Raw genomic sequence first — 9,285 nt, 5'->3', positions numbered from 1 at the left:
GATCATGGAGGAGGTTAATCATCCAGACTCAAGCTACTCAGAATTCGAGGAGCAGAGCTGGGACTCAGCCCACAGTCAGGCTCCTTGGTCCATGGGTTGCCCAGGTACCCATGTGGCCTGTGGCAATGCTCTTCAGGTTTGGAGGGACTCCAGCAGCTCTCAGACCCAATAGAGAACTTTGCGTCCTTTCTAATGAAAGTATTAATAATGAATATACAGAAAAATCCTTACATATTCTCCTTTTTGCCATCTTTTCATCAGGTGACACAGAAAGCCTCTTTAGCCGCAGAGCCAGCAGTTGAGTGGAAGTGGGAAGCAGCTAATGATGTGAGTTGCTCAAGCCAAAGAATTGCATTTCCCATGAAATACCTGGATAATTGGCTCATTTCCCTGAATGTTATATAGAGCACAGGTCTGACCCAAAAAATAGATACTGAGAAACAAAGAAGAAAGGAATATTCTTTCTTGGTTTCTAATTGCAGGAAGGAAAGAATCCTTCCCTGTGTGTGTTCCGTTCATGTGGTGACATGTGCTGGATTTTAAAGGGTTGGCACTTTCATGCATCATCAGAGGGAACAGAAGAGCAATGTCACTGATGGTTCCTTAGGATGGATGCCACAAGAGGTGCTTCAAGAACTCTCTTTATCAGGAAATAAAACGGTTTTCCCCTCTCTGAAAACACAGGGGTGTCAACAGAGGAAACTGAACTGGAATTCAGGAGTGCCTGGGACCCGGCGTGTCTCTAGACTGGTGTGGCCGTGAGCAAGTCTGTCACTGTCTCTGGGCTTCAGTCAGGCATCTCTGCAGCTCACAGAAGCGGACGCGATGGGAGGTTTTCAGCTTTGCCCCTGTCCACGGCGGTCCCAGGTGACTGCTGCCTCAGGACTGTGAATCAGGTGACTCAGATCCCACTCACCATCAGCCACAGGGAGGTGCCTGGTCCACAAGTCCACCACAGCTGGGGAACAGCAGCCCCATGTGGCCCAAGGCAGCCCGGGGAGACTCTCAGAACTTGAGCTACTGAGAAAGAGCGGTCCCCCTTCCCATGGACCACTGGGTGCCAAGTTGCATGGGACTGCAGGAGTGGTATCTGAGGATGAAGCCACCATCAAAGAAAGCAGGAGGCAGACGAAAGGGACAGGATGCTGGCTGTTCTCATTTGCGCACCTGCCTCCAGCTATGCCTGAAGTTAGTCCTATGCCTGGACTTTCAGTTAGGAGCTCCTGTCATTTGTAAACAATATTGTCGTGACAAATACAGAGGCCCATGGGGGTGGGGTGGAACAAGACTGGGAGGCAGGTGGGGAAAGGGGAGAAGAGAGGGGCAGAGACTGAGAAGAGAGAAGGGCTGCAAGCTCAGGGAGACAGCTTCTCCTGTGAACTGACTTACATATTGGGTTTACATATAAGATGCGATGTTCAAAAAGAGTTAGCTAGAAATGAAAACAAAAACTACTAGAGGAGATGATTCAAGGGAACTTGCAGTTTGCCTTCCTGTTCTACTGAAGATAAGGCAAGCAGAACTCCCCGGAAATGTTTCTAATTAGGGTATGAAAAGAAGCAGAAATCTAGACAACGAAATCAACATTTCCAGTGCTGTGTGTCGCTCACCCCCTCCTTGACCCCTTGATCTTTAGATGAACCCAGATTGAGCACTTCTGGTCTGATTCCATAACTAGAGAATGCAAGGATGCTAACACAATCTGGGTTTTCTGGGCAGCCTCTTCCAGAGGGAAAGACGTGCCTTGGTCAGCGGGTGATGGGCAGCTGGATGCAGGTCATGCAGCACAACCCACAATAAATAAATAAAATTAATTTTAAAAAAGATGTTAGGCTTCAAGTATCCCACTCAGCACATAAAATATTTACTCGCTTCAAAGTCTACCTTTTCTTCTTCACATCTCACTTCCTCAGTCTCTTCTGTCATCACAAGTGTCTGTCCAGTGTTTAATGTAGACCAGGTACTGTATGCCAGGGGCAGGGGGAGGCCACGTCCTCAGAAAGGCTAGGGAGCAGGTGAAGAGACTGCCCTGGACAAGCAGGGTCTGGATCTCCTTTCAAAGTGGGAGACTGCAGGGAAAGAAACAGATAGCCCTGGGCAGGTTGATCTTTTCAGTGTGTGTCTCCTTGACCTAATCATCTCTCCATCCTGAGCCTTGGTTTCCTCATCTGTGTCACAGGAGTGGATCTTGTTCTTATCAGCTTCCGTGAGGGAGTAAGAAACTCTTCACCAAGTAGATTTTAAATTGCTCGGACTTCCATCCCAACCTCAGATCAACTCCCCAGCAGAGGAAGAGAGAAAGAAGCAAAGATCCAGGGAAAAGACAAATAAACCTCTCCCTGTGTTCAAAGACTCAGCCAGAAATGCTTGAACAGGTAAGAATCTGCTTCACCTCTCTTAGGAACAAGAGACAGCTTGTTACTCGTGTTTTTAAATCTAATTCTGATGACCTCAATGTATTCCAAGCAAGAGGAGAGTCAAGACTGTTTGAATTGCTGACAACAAAAACCCATCTCTAACTGGCTTTTTTAAAAACAGAGGGAAGAATTTATTAACATTTGTCCTCCTACATCTGGGGACTGAAGAGGTGCCATCAGAAATCTCTGCCTCATGAGTAATTTCCTCTCCTTTGACTTCTTTCTTGGACAGCTTTTTTTTTTTTTTTCTTCCACAGTGTGGACACAATAGCACCAGACTTCTATCAAATCACTGACTCCAGTAGAAAACCAGCTTCTCCGTCCCGATCCTCTCCCTATCCATGCCCCACCACCCAAAAGAGAAAAACTTCAGACCAGTTAAATTAAATCATAGGCCCACCCCTATCTCTAAGTTAATCACTGTGGCAACTGCATGTGCCCAGGCTTGGATGAAACTCCCACCTGGGAGCTGGGACAGGGCCATCAGCTGTGCAGGGGGTGAGATTGTGGGAGGAGGTCCCACACCAGACACCTGAGTGCTGTTTCCAAAATGAGGCACTGTCCACTCCCCACTCCCCCTCCAGCCCTGTCCCCAGTACTTTTGTAGGCTTGATTTGCAGAATCCACTCATTCTTGCCAGTTTCCTGGATTCTTGTCCTTCCCTTAAGATACACTTGACAGGGATTTTCCTGGTGGTCCAGTGGCTGGGGTTCCACACTCCCATTGTAGGAATCTTGGGTTCAAAGCCTGGTCAAGGAACTGGATCCCACATGTTGCAGCTAAGAGTCCCCATGCTGCAAAAAAAGATCCTGCATGCCACAACTATGACCTAACACAGCCAAATAAATGTTTTAAATATATATATACTTGATAATTTCTAGGTAACTCAATACATTTTTGGGCTTCCCAGGTGCCTACATGCCTGCCTGCTTAGTCACTCAGTCATGTCCAACTCTTTGTGACCCCATAGACTGTAGCCCACTAGGCCCCTCTGTCTATGGGATTCTCCAGGCAAGAATACAGGAGTTGGTTGCCATACCCAGGTGGCTCAGTGGTATAGAATCCACTTGCAATGTAGGAGACACAGGTTCAATCCCTGGGTCAGGAAGGTCCCCTAGAGAAGGAAATGGCCCTTCTCCAGTATTCTTGCTTGGGAGATCCCATGGGCAGAGGAGCCTGGTGGGCTACAGTCGATGGGGTCACAGAAGAGTCTGACACGACTTAGTGACTAAACAACAACAACACATTTTCAGGTGACTCTTGGCACATTCATTCTAAACTTCTCAAATATCCTTAAAAGACCCTATGCAAAAACGCAAATATACATGCCAGAAAAGAGACTTCATTTTGTATCAGGCCAACCTACAGTCTGCTTTTTCTCGTCCTTTGCTTCTAACATTCAGGGCTTATATAAGCTAATTTGCTGAATTGCTTGTCTCTCATCCCTAATCTTGTCCTTGGTTTCACAATACCAAGAGGGGGCAGCTTTGAATTTTCTGGGCCATGGCCCTCCTAAGAACTAACGGAGTGGATGAGTATTATGAATCAGACAGAAATATATGTAAACAGCATCTTAACACTTAAAACAGTAGTATGAACTGACACATGAAGCAGAGCAAGCCAAGTTGGCATTCAGGGACCACCCAGAGGAATAGTGTTGGGAGGGAAGGGAGAAGGGGGCTCACGATGGGGGGGACACATATATACCTGTGGCCAATTCATGCTGATATATTGCAAAAACTGTCACAATATTGTAAATAATTATTCTACAATTAAAATAAGAATCATGACCTAAATATCACTTTCATTTTGAAACTTTTCTCCTCTCTACAGATTATTATTATTAAAAATAAATATTATTCATGCAAATATTCTAGCAGCATTGTTTGGTGTAGCCCAAACATGGAAAAGAAACAATTAGAACCCTGTATGGAACAACTGCTTCAAGATTGAGAAAGGAGTATAACAGGGCTGTCTGTTGTCATACTGTTTGTTTAATCTATATGCTGAGTACATCATGAGAAATGCTGGGCTGAATGAGTTACAAGCTGGAATCAAGATAGGCAGGAGAAATATCAACAACCTCAGATATGTGTATGATATCACTCTAATGGCAGAAAGTGAAGAGCAGCTAAAGAGCCTCTTGATGAGGGTGAAGGAGGAGAGTGAAAGAGCTGGCTTAAAACTAAATATTAAAAAAAACTAATATCATGTCATCCAGTCCCATTACTTCATGGCAAATAGAGGGGGCAAAGTAGAAGTAGTGACAGATTTCCTCTTCTTGGGCTCTAAAATCACTGCAGATAGCGACTGTAGTCATGAAATCAGAAGACATTTGCCTCTTGGCAGGAACACGATAACAAACCTCGACAGTGTGTTAAAAAGCAGTGACATTACTCTGCTGACAAAGGTCCGCATAGTCAAGGCTATGGTCTTCCCAGTGGTCATGTATGGTTGTGAAAGCTGGACCATAAAGAAGGCAGAGTGCCAAAGAATTGATGGCTTCAAACTGTGGTGCTGGAGAGTCCCTTGGAGAGCAAGGAGATCAAACCAGTCGATCTCTGGATTCAGTCAACCATGAATACTCTTTGGAAGGACTGATGCTGAACCTGAAACTTCAGTATTTTGATCATATCATTTGAACAGCTGATTCATTGGATACGTCCCTGATGCTGGGAGAGATGAAGGGCAGAAGGAGAAGAGGGCATCAGAGGATGAGGCGGCTGGATGGCATCACCGATGCAATGGACATGAACTTGGGCAAACTTTGGGAGATGGTGAGGGACAGAGAGGCCTGGCTTGCTGCAGTCCACAGGGGTCTGTAGGGTCACAAAGAGTTGGACACGACTGGGTGACTGAATAACAACAATAAAAAGTGGAAAAACCCAAATGTCCATCAACTGATAGAGGGATAAACAAAAATGTGGCACATTTGTACAATGAAATATTAGCCACCAAATGGGATGAACTACATTTATAACATGGACAACCTCAAAAATAGTATGTCTAGTGAAGAAGCAGACACAAAAGATGAGATTTTCTATTACTCCATTAATACAAAAATATCTAGAACAGGCAAATTCATAGAAACAGAAAGTAGATCCATGGTTACCTGGAGCTGGAGCTAGGGATGAGGATTAACTGCAAAAGACAAAAGAGATCTCATTAGGGTGACAGAAATACCCTAACACTTGATTGTGGTGTTATTGGATATGATGTAAGAAATCAATATTTGGTCTTTGTCCCTGGTTCCTGAGACATGACTCCTAAAATCCTTGGTGTCTCTGGGGTGATGAGTGGTCTAGATGGCTTCAGAAAGGAGGCTAGTAGCCAAATAACTCATGTTGGGGGCCCCTAGATGGCTTCAGGAAGGAGGCTAGTAAGCAAGACTAATGGGTTATGCTGACCTCCAGAGAGGACAGAGGAGCTAACAGTGAGTTAATCACCACTGGCTAATGATTTAGTCAATCAGAACTACATAATGGATGCTCCATAAAACCCCAAACATCAAGGCTCAGGGAGCTTCCAGACTGGTGAAAACACCAAGGTGTTGAGAGAGTGACATGCCTAGAGAGAGGATGGGAACTCAGCACCCTCCTGCATACCTTGCCCCATGCCCACGCAATTGCTCCTGAGTTGTACCCTTTACCATAAACCAGTCATAGTAAGTATTTTCCTGCGTTCTCTGAATCCCTCTAGTGGGTTATCACACCTGAGGAGGGGGATGTTGCAGGAAGCCCCAGTGTATAGCTCATCAGTGAGAAGTACAGGTGACAACCTGAGATTTGAGACTGGCGTCTAACATGAGGACTGTCTGTGGGACTGAGCCCTGGCATCTGTGGGGTCTGCATAAACTCCTACAAAAATTGTTTTTTCAGATCCATGCATCCTTTATTCCATGACCAACCACTGTGTTGCATCCAGGCAACACTATACAAACTGGCAGTCAACCGCACCCCAGCTGTGCAACAATCGGAGGCTTACAGTACATTTAAGGCTTTTAAATTTGGGGGAAAATGTGGTTTTTTAATAAAACTGAAGAACTCTCAAACCCAAATCTGCAACCAACAGAAGTAGTGTAACAATATTAAGCATCTTACATTTCTGATGCTATTGGTGCAACCCCAGTGTCAAAACCCAAATAACTCCTAAACTAAAAAGATTAGTTTTGTGAAATTTTAATTACATAAAATTTTTAAAGCATAAACTTGTCATTTTTTTGTCTTGGAAATGTAAAAATTTTTAATAGCAAAATATGGCAATAAAAACATATTAACAAAATGTATTTAATCACTTACATTACAAGCAAGGAATCTGCAGTTCATTGCTGTGGCCTGACAGAAGAAAATTACTTAATAGGAATCTGTGCACAATGTGATTGCAAATATGTACAGTACTTTAAAAAAGCCTACAAAGAGGAAAGTCGGCTAGGTTCTTTGTTAGACCAGCCAGCCAATCAAAATATTAAAACTCTGTGGACTACTGTAATAAATTTACACTTAAAAAAAAGTTTCATTTTGTTTAAGAATATTCCAGTTATATTTATATGGTTCCAGTTGATGAAGCCAATCACCATAGTTCCAGTAAATTACTCTTTAATTGATTTGTTTGGGGGAAAAGATTGGCATGTTAATAAAAATGAAAGAAGGAATTTTCATCACAATGGCTTCCAGTTAAACTATCACAGCTTCACAAATGGACTGAACCCATGAATCCTGTGGCTGAAAGAGAGCTGCAGGTCAAATACTGAGAACATGGGTGGAGAGAGGTTGAGTCCTGCATAAACGAATCCTACCTGACCGGTAAGGTGGACAGAGGGGTGTGAGCATCCTTTTTTACAGCATGAGAAAGTGGTTCCCCCACTCAGCTCTCATTCCCACCCTGCAAGGCAATGAAGCTGGAAGTCACTATTCCATTTAACACGATGTGTGAATCGGTAGGATCTCTGGATACGAAAGGCCGAGAAAGCCTCGGCTGTCTGATGAGGATGCGGAAAAGCTGCGAGCTTCCTTGTGGTGCTCACACCATGACCGCCGTCCAGGGAAAGCGTGTGTAAACGGAGGACTCGTGCTCACAGTCACAGAGGTAATACCAAGCCGTCGTCTTCAGGAATCGGGAAGTTCGTGAGAAGTTCTATTCTCCCTAGGTATTGTGCGTAAAGCTCTATGTCATTATGCCCCGCCCGTTCGGCCCCGGGCGGCTCCATGGCCTGGGGACAGAGCTCGTACATGGCCAGGCCGTGGGAGAAGTCAATGGCATCATCCTCTGGGCCGTGAATAACTAACATGGGAGAGGTGACTTTGGAGATCTTGTCAATGCCGGGGAAGGCGTCAAAGTAGTACGTTTTCCTGCTGTCGGGAAAAGACACACGCCACCCAGACATCAGAGGCGAATGGAGAATCACGGCAGCACACTCGTACCTGGAGGCCAGGTCTACCGTGGGGGCCGTCCCCATGCTCTGACCATACAAGATGATGTTCTCGGGACTTCTGCCGTACATGGCAATCCATGCTCCAATGATGGTACGATACCAGAGCACATCCGGAAGAGCTCGTGTCTGCAGCTAGCTCATCACAGGCTGATACAGACAGCAAGAAGATGTTGCTGGGAGGCAGACAGCTAAGTTTTGTGCATTTCATTGATGCAGATCTTTCCGGGTGCGCAGCGCTTGCCGCGCGGGGTCGATGTCTGCAAAGAGGTTCTTCTTGGAGCGGCTTGCCGGAGCTGACGCCGTAGCCGGAGTGGGTCGTAGGAGAAGATGTTGCAGTTGATGAGCGAGCCCAGACCGATGTAGAAGTTGCACATCTGGCTCAGGTCCACGCGTTGCCGTGCGAGAAGAGCAGCGTGTAGCGGCTGGAGGGCGCGCAGCGCACGAACATGCAACCTAGCCGGTTGTTCCCCGCAGTGCGCGAGAAGACCTCGACGCGTCCAGCTAGCGCTGCGAGTACTGCCAGTCAGTCGGCGCGCGTGGTCAGCTGCAGGCTGCACGCTCCGGGCCCCGCGCCCCTTTCCTCGGACTGCTGAGCCGCGGCGGAGGTGGAAGCGGCAGAGGCCGGAGCGGGCGCTCCGGGGCCGCGCTGCTCCGACACCTGCACTGTGGAGGTGGGCCCGGGCGGCAGGAAGGCCAGCTTGGCGGCGACAGGACGCGGGCAGGCGGGCCAGCAGAAGAGCCAGCACAGCTCGCCCACCGAGAAGCCGTTCATTCACTGCAGGTAGGCAGGCCCGCTGGGGAGCGAGGGCTGGCGGGCACGCGGCTGGAGGAGGGGCGGAGAGGCGCACTGTGTGGGGAAGAGGGTGGGGTGGCCCAGCGGGTACGGGGAGGCGGGGCCGGCCTGGCCAGCGCGGCGCTTGCAGCCAGGGCGGGTCAGCTGCGGCCCAGCGGAGCGGGCGAGGCGCCAAACTCCAACAAATTGAATTGATTTGTAGGACACCCTATTGGCGCTGAGCGCCGAAGGATTGATGCTATTGAACTGTGGTGTTGGAGAAGACTCTTGAGAATCCCTTGGACTGCAAGGAGATCAAACCAGCCAATCCTAAAGGAAATCAGTCCTGAATAGTCACTGGAAGGACTGATGCTGAATCTGAAACTCCAATGCTTTGGCCACCTGATGCGAAGAACTGACTCATTTGAAAAGACCTTGATGCTGAGAAAGATTGAAGGCAGGAGGAGAAGGGGACGACAGAGGATGATATGGTTGGATGGTATCACCAACTCAATGGACTTGAGTTTGAGTAAGCTCCGGGAGTTGGTGATGGACAGGGAGACCTAGCATGCTCCTGTCCATGAGGTCGCAGAGCCTGACACGACGGAGCGACTGAACTGATTGGTGTGTAGTAAGTGGGAGAACTGACTGGTGTGGGGAGAAAA

At 47.2% G+C, this 9,285-nt stretch overlaps 1 pseudogene; it reads right to left on the bottom strand.

Moving 5' to 3' along the window:
* Positions 1–7,329: 7,329 nt before the first annotated feature.
* LOC122448425 lies at positions 7,330–8,939 on the bottom strand (annotated as a pseudogene).
* Between the last annotated feature and the right edge of the window lie 346 nt (positions 8,940–9,285).

The sequence above is a fragment of the Cervus canadensis genome, chromosome 10, assembly GCF_019320065.1.
Source record: "Cervus canadensis isolate Bull #8, Minnesota chromosome 10, ASM1932006v1, whole genome shotgun sequence".
Classification (NCBI taxonomy): Eukaryota; Metazoa; Chordata; class Mammalia; order Artiodactyla; family Cervidae; genus Cervus; species Cervus canadensis.
Note: the sequence above shows the minus strand (reverse complement) of the source record. Positions and strands in the feature narration are given on the sequence as shown.